A 13,260-nucleotide genomic window follows, 5' to 3' on the forward strand; every position below is an offset into this window, starting at 1 on the left:
AAATTGTAAAATTGTAAGATACTTTTACAAATATATTGAAGGTAATGGTTCATTCTTCGGATATGTAGCAATATATTTCTTTTGAAGTGTTTCCGTCGGTAGCATCGAACAGTTGAGACCTACATAAAAAACCAATAGGGAACGCTTTTGACTATATAGCAAACACGTTAGTATAAAAAGAGAATTCAAGGCTGCCAGCGGGTGGTCTGCAAATATGTTGATTGTTATAGAGAAATCTTACATTATAAGAAAAAATTGCGTTCATGAATGCTTTCCCGTTCAGAAATGCTTTTCCTCAGAGTTGCCGGGTATGGCTGTGAGTGCATAAAACAAGCTACTAGCAATGAAAGCCGTAAATCAAAGGAGAACATTATTGTTGTTGACTAACAGTGACAGTCCGAACGTAAAGAGAATAACTCTTGGCACATAGCATAAAAATCTAGGACACCATATTTATGGGTACTCAAGGAATGTCCGTGTCCTTCCAGGGACTCATCACGTCACTCCTACGCGTCTTAACTTCGATACGTTCCTTCATTCTTGCCACCTGCTGTGGTGTGAAATGGTTTCTCCAATCCCCTATGATTCCTTTACGGATATGGTCTCCTCTTGGGGATTTCTTCGCCACGTCGCCCAGTGCTTCTTTCGAGGACTTCATGACTTCAGTCCAAGACGCCGGTGGCAGTGCATCAGTCTTTTTATGCCATCTCTTCAGCTTGGAATTCAGCCGTTTCATGTTTTCGAAACTACTCAAGTCCAAAATGTTTGCCAAGATTTGCGGCTCTTTTCTGACTTTGTCCCCATAGACGTCTTCCCCGAGGAAATCTGCTATCTTTAATACCCAACCACTAGTGTCTTTCTTCAAGTCCTCATAGGTCAGAAACATCGCATTTGGGTCTCCTCTACATTCGTACCAGGAGAGCAAGTGATGGAAGTAATCGCTGAACTCCACTCTTCCACGGATGAACATGCCCAGAAACTGGTCAAAAGTTCCGTCTTGAAACTCGTAGGGAGAGGGCAAGGATTTCATGTGGTAATAATATGACACAGCAGTAATACGGTTTCCTGGCTATGTACAAGTACTTGGCCCTTGCGGAATATGGCTGCAAAGGAAATGGTAGATGAGTCTTGATGGCCCCTGGTCGAGGCATGCCTATTGCTCCCTGGGCTCCTGTGGTCTCCAAGAATGGCATGTTTTATTTAGGAATACTGTCAACCCTCAGTTGAGGGTCATTACAGAGAGGGATGTTACACATTAACACGTTCATACAAGAATAACCAGCCAGATACAAAAAGAAATGTGTACATGCAATACACTAGCCCACAGATACAACACAGCATAGCATATACAGAATATAAGACACGTATTAAAATGTTCAGCTATCTGCCGCACGCACACACACAAAACAAGCTATGCAATTCCATATAGTTCAGATTTTAGTAAAAGCCCTTGATTGCACCTGAAAACAATGCGGCATCAGAACTGCGAACAATTTCTGCAGGCAGCTTGTTCCGCAGCTCTATTGCCTCTGGGAAGAACGAACAACGAAAGGCCTTGGTTCGGGACAAGTACGGTCGAATCGCTTCACTATGATATGATTTAATCGGGAGCTCAGTCTGCCTGGAGGTTTTAAGTACAAATCTTTATTAATTTTTAGTTCGCCGTGAAATATTTGAAATAACGTTTTTAGTCTCTGCTTCTTGCACCGACCTTCCTATAATTCAAGACCGCAAGACTTTAACATCGGCGAAACTGAGTCTGTCCTTCTATATTTCGAACAAATAAAGCGCGCCGCCCAGCGTTGCACCTTCTCTATTTTCGCCCACATTGCCTTTTGATGGGGCGCCGAAGCTACTAACGCATATTCTAGGCATGGTCGGATAAGAGATCTGTATGCCAGCAGTTTAACATCTTTTGTCGCCCTCCCCAGTTTTGCTCTTAAAAAACCCAGTTTCTTCCGTGCCGCTGAACACAATTTTTCTACGTGATTGTGCCATTTTAAATCATGCGAAATTCATTTTCAATCATGCGCATTTTAAATGATTTTAAATCATTCATTTTAAATCATGCGTATTATAAATCATGTGAAATCATACGTGATTGTGTCATTTTAAATCATGCGAAATCACCTTCCGGTATTCCTCAACGCTTGGGAATCCGCCCGCACCGCCGCTGAAGATGCCGTGGGCGATGAACTGCAAACACGTCGTGCTGCACTTGGGGTAGCTTACGATGAACACGTCGCCATCAAGGGGCTTGTACGAAAAAGCAGATCGCATAGTCTTCTCCGTGAAGCCGCGTCGAAGGTACAAGCCGTCGACCTCATGGTAGATATTGCGTGTAGCAGGTCTGGTATCGGAGACCTAAGAACAAACGAAATCCATTCATGTTACGCAATCAGTCTTTGAAACCTAATAGGGCTACAAATAGCGGACAGAAAAGAGATTAGACGGGCGAAGTTCTTAGGCCTGCAGTCTTCGCGCTATTAGTTTTCAAAAAAGTTTTCAAAGTCCAGCTTTCTCGGGCAAAAAAATTTGATAGATGGAGAATTGTAATATTCTTTTTGGCAGTATTGAAGGTAATCGTCCATTCTTCTGATACGTAGGAAAACATTTCTTTCAAAGTGTTTCTATTGATCGCATCTAACAGTTAAGAGTGCCGTAGAAAACTAATGGGGTGCGCTTTTGAGGATAGCAAAAACGTTAATAAAAGAGAAAATTCAAGACTGCCGTCGGGTTTTTTGCGAGTATATTGATTGTTATAGTGAAATCTTACATAATATGAAAAATTGCGTTCATAAACGGTTTCCCTCTCAAAAATGCTTTTGTCCAGAATTGCCTGGTATGCGAACTAGCTCAACAGTCGCCAAAATTCAAAAGTCGTTTTTTTTTTTCGGGTACTCGCCTGAGGCGCCGACAGTGTAAGCGCAGATTCACTCGTTGTAGTGCCTCCTCTCTAAACTTTTCGCATTCTCATAGGCGCAGGTGCTCTCAAAAACTCAGTTCTGGCCTGGTGAAGCTGCAAATAGCGGCGTGAATGCCAATATCAATGATTCATTATTCACTAAGTGGTTATTGGAAACTTATGGTTAAATGCAACCCTCCAGTGTGTGAGGCGCGCCGCTACCAACTCTTCAGGGATGATGTTAAACACCTGGTGTTTATTACTCAAAACTTGAAGCTCTCATTTTTGCGCGCACAGCAACATCTTCGTCGTGCAGTGCATGCTTTATATGCTACTGATTCATTATTTTACACAAATTTAATGCGTGCTAGCAACTATATACGCAGAATGCAAGCAAAACATGAATAATTATTCTCAATAAACTTTGGTAGCACTGGTATATTAGAGAACACATGAAAAGACCTTCGTTCCAAAGGTACATTTCCGCCCGCACACCTGCAGCGTCCAACGACTGGAAGGGCACGATAGACAGCACATGCGCAGTTTGACGTGAGAGTAAAAAGATGGAGTGATAAGAATCAGCGAGTATATCAAAATATCAGAAATTTGATAACAATATGAAAGGCAAATTAAAGATATCTCCACGCGCGTTTCGTAGCCAACAAAGGCGAAAATTTTAAACGCTGCAAATGCATGAGTGCATGCATGTTAAATTTACTTTTAGAGGCGACAACAGGATGTTGCAAATTACGGGGCCACTTGGAGTGGTGACGAGAAGTTGGTCCCAAAGTCACATTTATATGCGCAGCGGACGTTTTGAGCACGCGTTCGGTCGCTGCTGTCATATTACAGGCTTGAGCATTTTTTTTTTCGAATAGGTCTGCATGAGCTCTCTTCTAGTCTCTTTTCGGTGGAATGAAGAACAAAAAAAAAACAGGGCTGCGCCCTGTTCTGCTATACCGAAGTCCACTACAGCCAGCGCTCGCTCCTTCAGTAGATAACGCGTGAAGAATTGCACGGAGACGGCATTATAAGGGCGGCGTACGTTTTATTTAAATCCGTAATAAGCTGGAACCCTTAATAAACCATTTCTTGAGAAACGTTCGAGCAACCAATTTTGGAGTATGGTTTATGTACGTATTCCACTGCATTTTTACGAATAAAAGAAATGAAAAGAAAGCTGTGAACCTACACACAAAATAGAAGCCAACTGGAGGATACAAAGATCATCGGATGTTGAAAGTGGCATATCGTTCATTTCTATTTTTTTAAGCATATGTCAATAGAGCACACGAAAAATGATTCGCCAAACGGGCTTTGCTGGCAGCGCCTAACGTTTCAAAACTGCTCTGACGTTACGTTGTAGGTGAAAAAGCTCTAATTAGGTTTTGTATTGCATGTTGCTTTTGCGGCCGGCAGTGCGGTATTATTTTGGAAACAAAATATGATAGGGTTTTAACCTACAGTGGAATCGAGTAGAAGTGCGAATGCATGCGTTTAGCCTTGTTGGCTCATGGTATTGGTTTTCTAGGTCGTCTGCACTTCTGGCGACGATAATAGTTCAAAACGGCATTATTTGGCGCAAACGGCGACGCGCAATGCACAGCGCGAGCCAGACCGCACTCGGCACATGTCTCGCGAGAACAATGTGTGCAACCAGCGCATAAGCGTACACACGCAAAGCACAAGTACCCCATAATTTCTTGATTGAATAAGCGTTGGGAATTTTTTTTTTTACATTTTCGGCAATACCGAAAAAAATACTCTACGAAGTCTGCGAAGCATGCAATTTTAACTTTTAAACGTGTACAGTCCGCGGACACATTAACGTACATTAAGGTACTTATTTTCCCGTCGCGTTGATGCACTACAGTGTTTTGTGACTCTAGAACGGCAGTGAAGAACTACTCCAAGGGTAGGGTATGTAGCGAGGCCGCGCGCATACTGCGCAAGGCCGAAGACATCGGAAGCAAAAGTGCTGTGGTGATCAAGTGGTTTCCGGCCCACATGGGCAGTGACGTGACGGAACGCGGGAACGTGAACCACAACGAGACGGCCAACTCGGCCGCGCGAGGACTAACCAACCGCGCGGCTGCAAGCACGGTCGACTCGGAGCATTGGTCGCGGTGCAGTGCCAAGGGCAAGATGACCACCTTCAACGAAATAGTGAAATGATACAGACTGAACAGACAGACTATGCCGCCACCTCACCCGGGGCTTACCCGGGAGGAGGCAGTGTTATACAGACAGTTACAGACGGGGTCCCTGCTCACCCCGGTGCTAGCTAAGCACGTGTGTCCGAGTGTGTACGCGAGTGACGTGTGTAGACTGTGCGCGAAGGAGAGAGCCACCGCGGCTCACATCCTTTGGGACTGTAGTGTAAATCCGCGGGAAGCCAGCGGGAAGACGACGATCCCGCCGCAGAAGAAGAAGAAGAAGAAGAAGAAGAAGAAGAAGAAGAAGAAGAAGAAGAAGAAGAAGAAGAAGAAGAAGAAGAAGAAGAAGAAGAAGAAGAAGAAGAAGAAGAAGAAGAAGAAGAAGAAGAAGAAGAAGAAGAAGAAGAAGAAGAAGAAGAAGAAGAAGAAGAAGAAGAAGAAGAAGAAGAAGAAGAGGAAGAGGAAGAAGAAGAAGAAGCTAGAGGCTGCAACGAGGAGCTATGATCAAGAGACACAGCTCAGGGCCGTCCAGCAGGTCTCGGCAGCTTTAGAAAGGCAGCGACCGAGCGAAACCAAGGAGAAGGGGAGCAGCGCCCCCAGGAAGGGGGCGGCGGCCCTCTTGGACCCGCGGAAGTAGCGAGGGACCAAGACCTCGAGGAGCACAACGCACGAGACTGGCGTAGTGGCCGTGTCGCGGTAAAAGCTTGTCCTCCCTGCGTGGAGGGAGCCTAACCGATTATGCAGGCATTTTCAATAAAGTTGTTCTCTCCCCCTCTCTCTCTTGATCACTTTTTCATCAACCGAATGCTAAAAATGGCATCACTGTATTTAAAACGGCAGAAAAAAAATAACACAAGCAAATTCGAAAATGTCAATTTCAGCCGATGAAACAAGATTACGGGCAAATCACCTTAAGGTCTGGGCAGTAGTTTTTACACCGTCAGGAAGATTTTCCGCTAACAGGATGAGAGAAACTAAACGCGATGCTTTGGCCACCTTTCCATCTAGGGCGAGCAGCCCTCCCTCGCGGTCTCTTCTTCGGCACGTGACAGGAAAGAGGAGACGTAGCGAGAAGGTTACATCTTTGGTTACAGGCGCGAAAACAGACACGACACAAGGCAGAAAGACGGGCCCAGCAAGACGTTCTTTTAAAATGAGAAGGTTACGTAGTTTTTCCTCGTAAATTCTCAAACGGAGAGCAGTTGGTGGTTCATGCAAAACCGCTGTACGAGTCGTGCAATAAAAATGTCTGTCATGCGAGGTGCTAAAAAACCTCGACCCATGATGGACCCGCTAATTTCAATTACTCACTGTTCTCATTTATGCGGCTATAGGTTTCTGCTGCATATTACGCAAATGCAATCAGTCGGTAGAGGCAAATACCATTGAAATAGGGTCACATGCCAGACACAGTAATCCTCCGTGTGTCTTAGCGTATACACAGACCGACTTATCAGTAGCTCACTTAAGCGAAAGCGGAGTGCTAAACGCAGCTAGCGTGGGTCAAACCGGAATAGTGCCCGTCGGTGGGATGAGCCCTATTAATCATAAAAATATAATGCGTATGACATGAGCGCGTATTCTAAACATAAGGGTCATTATACAATTAAAACGCTCGCCAGTGTCATTGCAACCATATAAGTTCTGCCTTTTCGGTGTACCATTTCCTGTGCAACGGATTTTGTGTTTTTTGTATGTTTACTCTAAACCTTTTCTTTTTTGTCATCCACGCCTCTCCTGCTTGGGCTGGGGCTTGCAATATTTCGTAAGTTAATAAAAAAAACTGAATAGTTGAGCGTGGTTAGGAGGAGCTTCGTCTTAGAGGAGTGTGGAATCCTCCAATATGTACGGAGGTGAGCAACCTTCCAAGCAGCTCTCTGCGAAGGAAAAGAATTGAAAGTTTTTAAGCAGGCACAGGGTTTCAAACACAATTCTTGCAGCTAATCGAAGCCGCTTGTACTTAAGAGCTAAAGCCGGCCGATCATCGTTCTCCTAAGGGAGCATTTCCTTCAGGTTGTTCCTCCAGCACCCTAGACATGCCTGCTCATGTCTCTACTACAGGCCTTGCTTAAGTGTCGCCGTCAAATATGCCACGAACTCGGTAATGACCACGGAATTCGGTAATAACCGCTAATAGCCGAAGTCTGTAATAGCCACGTATTAGCCGTGAAAGGGCGAAGAAACAATTACTAGCGCAGCCGCACCCAATCCCATTCCGTTTATTAGTGCACCCCATTCTCAGTTCATTTAAATATATTAAGTAGAACTTTTTTCTGCTCTATCTGGTAATAGTACTAATAATAGTAATAATAGTAATAATAATATTATAATCATAATAATTGGTTTCTGGGGAAAGGAGATGGAGCAGTATCTGTCTCATATATCGCTGGGCACCTGAACCACGCCATAAGGGAAGGGATAAAAGAGGGACTGAGAGAAGAGAGGAAGAAAGAGCTGCCGTAGTGGAGGGCTTCGGAATAATTTCGACCACCTGGGGATCTTTAACATGCTTTGACATCGCACAGCACACGAGCGCTTTAGCGTTTTGCCTCCATAAAAAGGCAGCCGCCGCGGTCGGCGTCGAACCCGGGAACTCCGGATCAGTAGCCGAGCGCCCTAACCACTGAGCCACCGCGGCGGATTGCTCTAGCTGGTCCATTGTTGCATAAGTGAAACAGCGTGAAGGAAAGGCTGTAAGAATGGAGCATTTAAAGGGCCTTGAAGAAATATCTCAATTCAAGCTGTCCTTAATACGATGAGCCACCGGCTTGCTCAACATGCGATAATGTACTAAGCACTAATGACGATGATGATGATGATGCCCTTTCATGGAAAAAGGGCATCTGCGGCCAAAGAGCGCCATGGCACAAGAGACAAGGTGAATAAGCCGAGCACCAGGCCATGGGAAAGCTTGTACGCACTGTATCACCGGTGGGTAACCGGCGGCACTGGGCATCGAACCCCGCACCTCCTGCGTGCGAGGTGGATGCTCAACGACTAGGCCTCCGCTGCGGTACAATATTGCGCTAACATAAAGTTAAAAACTAAGTTAAGGGAACTTAAAAACGTCACGATGCGCTAACATTGTTTTTTTTTTTTTGTGAGTCGAGAGAATACAAGGTCGCGGATTGGAATCGCTGTTGCTATGATCGCTTTCCAGTACAGTTGTGAGTCAAATTCTTTTTAATTGTTATTCTTCCGATACATAATATCCGGGGATATTTCTTTCCAATTTCGATAGTTCCTCAACTCGGTAACGTGCGTTGGTTGTTTGAGAAATTAAATATAAAAATAAAATACTTGTTCCCTGCACTCTAATGAAATTTCTGACGTCAAGACCGAAGGAGACTCGGTGCCGGCCGACCGGAAGTAAATGACGGTGCGGGTTGCCTTACGGGTAGTGCAAGCAAAATCTCTACTCCGGTCGCTATTTTTCTCGCAAGGACGGCCGATGGTGGCGAAACCTGTGTTTCTTTTCTGTTGCTTATCGAGCTTAGAATCTCCGTTTTCAGTGAGAGTATTTCCTTTACAATTAGATAATGGTATTTCATGAAAGCCGGGAAACAACTGATTTCAGCGTCTCCTTAAGGAACCTCAGGCGGTTTAGATTCATGAGGAGTACAGCCTTCCACTACGTCGACTCTTTTTCTCTTCTTCCTTTCATTCCCTCCATTCCTTCGCCAACGGTGCAATTCTTATGTCTAGCCTGAATTAGACTGTCACCGAGTACTTCCTTTTCACTTAACGACGACACCACGCCAACAGAATTCACCCGGTAGGAACGTCTTCGTACAAGCGTTTTAATATTCTGCATCTCATACCAACTTCATAAGCTGGAGTTTATTTTCAACCCCTCCCATCGGCGATATCCACGTGCATTTTAAAATTCTAAGAAATGGAGAAGTAGGTCAGTCGACTTGTATTCTCTTATAAACTTACATCATCACAGAATGCTACGAAAATTGTGCCTCTTTTAAGAGTGGCTGCACTTGTAAGATAACATCCCCAATTATGCTTGAAGTCAACTTTACTACCATATCGGACGCTGGCTTATACACCTTGAGAAATCAGCTTATATCCGCGTTACTCACGTTATCCGTCGCCTGTGTTGAGCGTTCCTCTTCACCCTGAAAGCTGGATGACTCCATGGGTAAACACTACTACGCTGGTAATCAAAAAAGGGCTTGCTGAACTGCCAGTGTCTCCACGACGTGCGAGGATAGGCAATGCAGCCACGCGTTCTCCGAGATAGCCAGGCACCTAGCCTTGAGACAATAGACAAAAGCGCTATCAATGGCTTTCTGGGGGAGTGGTCGTAGCTGGAAGATACAGCGCGGCCTTGCGGCGTAGAAATGGCCGTCAAAGCATTCCGAGGAACAGACGCATGAAAGAAGCCCCATGATTATCAGTCCTACTTACCTCACTGTTCACATGCATATACTTCAGCGACTGACGTCATGCTTCGGTGTAGGAACTCTCGTTGTGACCGCTTCTAGTTTCATACTTCTAGTTAATAGGTAGAGGATGAGTGTATCTCCTATCCGACTAGATTTTATGTCACACCAGATCTTATTCCGCTAAGTGGCCGTTGCAGATGCGAGGTCAACTGTTCGCTTAAAAAGGAGCAGCACAGATAAATGTCCTTGTATGGGTGCATGAGGGATGCGTTAGAAGTCAGCGCTCCGTCATATCAGATCATCAGAACGTGAGCAGCTATACTCAGGAGCAACAGGGACTTTTTGTTATAGAACCGAGGTTTCCGCCACGTTGTTGAAATTCCTACCAAGAAAATGTGTTTAAGAATGTGACATCTCATTATGGGCTCATTAGGGTCTTTTGGGTTGATATAGGTTATGAAATTGATACACGGTACATGGAAATTACCTTCCTGCAGCTTCTTTGTATGCACAAGATTTGTTTGTAAAGAATGCTTAAATTATTGACAGCTAAAAAAATAGATCGAGTGCAATCTTGTCATGATAGAAGTGCAGTAATTGGTGCCGACTAGAGCCATCCTTCACACAGTAGGAGGCGGAATGATTTCTGGATGTACCACTGGCACTTAGAGGACGAGGAAATGCTTGGACAAGGAGAGCTAATATACGCCGCATCCTAGGTTTAGTATAGCCTACAAATCTCGGTTTTAAGGAGCGGTCGCTTTTACACGCACAAATTTGGGCAACGCCTCTTGAGCTTACTGTGTTTATAATGCGCGGTAAGGCCTGAAACAGTACACTATTTTTCAAGACGGCCTCAACAGTAGGAATAGAGACGACAAACGTTTTTTGGGGGGGACGAGGGTAATTTTCTAATTATTAAATTGATTAGACAAGAACTATTATCACAGAAACTTATTGTGTCTAAATGCTGCTTCAAGAAACGCAGGTTCGATCCCGTAAGCGGCGGCCGTATCTCGAAGGAGGCGAAATGATGGATGCCCGTGTACTGTGTGACGTCAGAACACTTTAAAGAACTCCATGTAGTCGAAGATATCTGGAGCCCTCCACTACGTCACCTCTGATTTCGCGGGGCGCTTTGGGACGTTAATTAAACTACATAAACAAACCAGCCAATCAAGTGCCTAACGCGATAAAAAAAATTGCCAAGGAATGTTCAGCAGAACTATCTCGCTGCTTCGGGATGGCTCCGCAGGCCTTGCATGTCTCGTTCCTCACAACACTACGTGAGTGCCAGCTTAAAGTTGACAACCAGTATTCATAAATCTGGACCTAGTCGACAGTGACAGTGACAGGCGAATACTGTGGCCAGAAGCACACCAAGTTTTTTTTTCTTTTTACGTACAATGTGCTTTAATCTTCCTAACGAAGGGACGGGGAGGGGAACTTGTGGCGGTAAGGGAGAGCTTTTTTGAAACTAAAAGTAGTCCTTAGGCCAAATTTGGTGCTTCCAAGAGAGGCGGCGAGCTTTTCGAACCCCTCGCGCGCTACCACCTTGAATAGTTTGCGGCGTTTTTTTTTTTAAGTTCTTTATAATTTTTTCACCCCTTTTTAATAATTACATATAAAGAGTGTCCCCGAATTTCTCTTGTCCATCTCTCCTATGATAATTTCAAAAATGTGTCACAAGAAAGCCTCTTCGTTTCTTTGGGAATAAGCACCATTGTGCCGTTTAAAAAAAAGAGAACAACAACGCAGTATAAAAACAATACGCCTGGTGGGTTGTACTCCCTTTATTCCACCCTTATTACTTACTACCAAATAGGCTATGGTTCTCGTTTTCTGTTGTCCTTGTCCACACAAGATGTTACAAATTTCGTGATTTTCGACTATCTCCGGATTAATTTGACAAGAATCCCTTCTCATTCTATGCTCAGTTTCCGAGCTGCATCAGAGACCAGTCGTAAACAGTGCCTCTCTCAGTCACTCTTGTTCAAGGCCTGAAAAGAGAGTAAGAGTAAATCCTTTGAGAAACCAGAAGCGCAGGTGACACCGACGACTAAAGAGATAAGTCAGGAGTGACTTCGTAGGCTGCAATCACAGCTGCAATCACAGGGGTGCATCTCTACGGTGGCTCCAGCAGAGGTGCGGACGATATCGAGGCACGGCGGCCACAACCATCAGCTCTTGGTACCGGCGGCAGTAACTTACCGACTGGCGCCCGCCGGCAAGACGGCGCACCGCGGCAGATAAGAGCGTGAAAAAAAAACTAAACGTTTTGCAAACGACGTTTCCGATCTCGAAAGGCTCGACGGCGGTCAGTCACCGCAAAGTGCGTGCTTTGGTTGGTGCGTTGTCGCATGGAAATTCGACCGGCCGGCGAACAGGCTAGGCAGTGTTGATGAACGCTGTTTCATCTTTAGTTCTTGACGCTGACGCCTTAAAGTGTCATACCGAGGCAGCACCAAAGCAAACAGCCCTCTTTCTCTGACGTTAGTGCTCGACAAGCTGCTGGAGAAGAGGTTGGTTTGGCAGTTAGTTGATGGCTCACTGGCGAACGTTTGTTGTTGACGTCACATGTTGTGTTTCCACGTGCTGATACGGCCTTCACCGAATTCACATTTCATTTTACTTTCTCCGTCACTCTTTTTACTTCATTCTCCACTTGTAGAGTAACCAGCCGGCATAGCATAGTTAATTTCCCGGAATTTCCTTTGTCCTTTCCCTATAAGTCTCGAAGTGTGAGACGCCTGCATTGACGACAAGCTTTAATGCTCTTTCCACCAGGATCTGCATCACCATGCTCTAAGCCCCTGAACGAAGACATCAATGTCATTACAATACAGCGGAAAACTACGGAGCTACTTCGAAACTTTTTTTCTTTATAAACTTTGTAGACTCTGGTGGAATCGTTGCTCCGAGAGATGCATTGCTAAGCTGCGCAGCTATGTTCCCACCCTTATAAAAATCGCTGTGGTTTAGCTCTCGTTAAACCTGCAGTGACGCGAAAGCTGCATCTGGCCCCGTGGAACTCGCTCAGTCGAATTGCAGAGCCAGTCTTTTGCAGCTCCGTTTCGCTGGGCGTTCCTTCTTTAAAAAAATCAAATTCATTTATTTCACCACATATATACATGATAGGAGCTCTTGGGCAAAAAGCTGCTCGGGGCAGCTTGACGAGGCCCAGGAGACCTTAACAAGGTAGAGCTGTGCAGATACATGATTGTAATATGGCAACGAAACAATATTATATGCAATGTTATATGCAAAGAAAACACGGCTTGTGTATACAATACAAAAATTGACTCTTTATAGAAGTGAGCATATTACATGTTAAAAAAACAACTATCGTGGGCGACGTAATTTGTATTTGTATCAGTATTTGGTAAAGAAACACAATGTGATCATAAGCTGGACAGACAATTCGGCTTTTACAATGCATTTAGAAATTGTTCACGCAAGTCGTTTCTTGTGGGCTTAGCGTTAAATTTAAACTTGTTTAACTGTGAGGTGAGGTTACGTTTCAATGACTGGTTCTTATAATTTGTTCGGAAACGGGGAACGTGCCAGTTTTCTGTGTTTCTAGTGGATACGACTGATACGTGGGGTTGTAGTGAAGCGGCGACAATTAAAAAGTCACGAAATGAATTAGTCAAAGAGAAGTATGTACGCAAAATTCGGAAATCATATAATGAAAAGACAGGAATGACCTTATAGGTTGCGAAAAGCGGGCCGGTATGTGCTAAGCGTTCATGATTCCCGATGTATCGTATAATTCTTTTTTGGGTTGTAAAAATTTTTTGTT

The 13,260-nt window shown here is 44.6% G+C and overlaps 1 pseudogene; it reads right to left on the reverse strand.

Annotated features, from left to right (window-relative positions):
* Positions 1-463: 463 nt before the first annotated feature.
* Positions 464-9,209, reverse strand: LOC144134237 (sulfotransferase ssu-1-like; annotated as a pseudogene).
* Between the last annotated feature and the right edge of the window lie 4,051 nt (positions 9,210-13,260).

This window comes from Amblyomma americanum, chromosome 5, assembly GCF_052857255.1.
Source record: "Amblyomma americanum isolate KBUSLIRL-KWMA chromosome 5, ASM5285725v1, whole genome shotgun sequence".
NCBI classification, from domain to species: domain Eukaryota; kingdom Metazoa; phylum Arthropoda; class Arachnida; order Ixodida; family Ixodidae; genus Amblyomma; species Amblyomma americanum.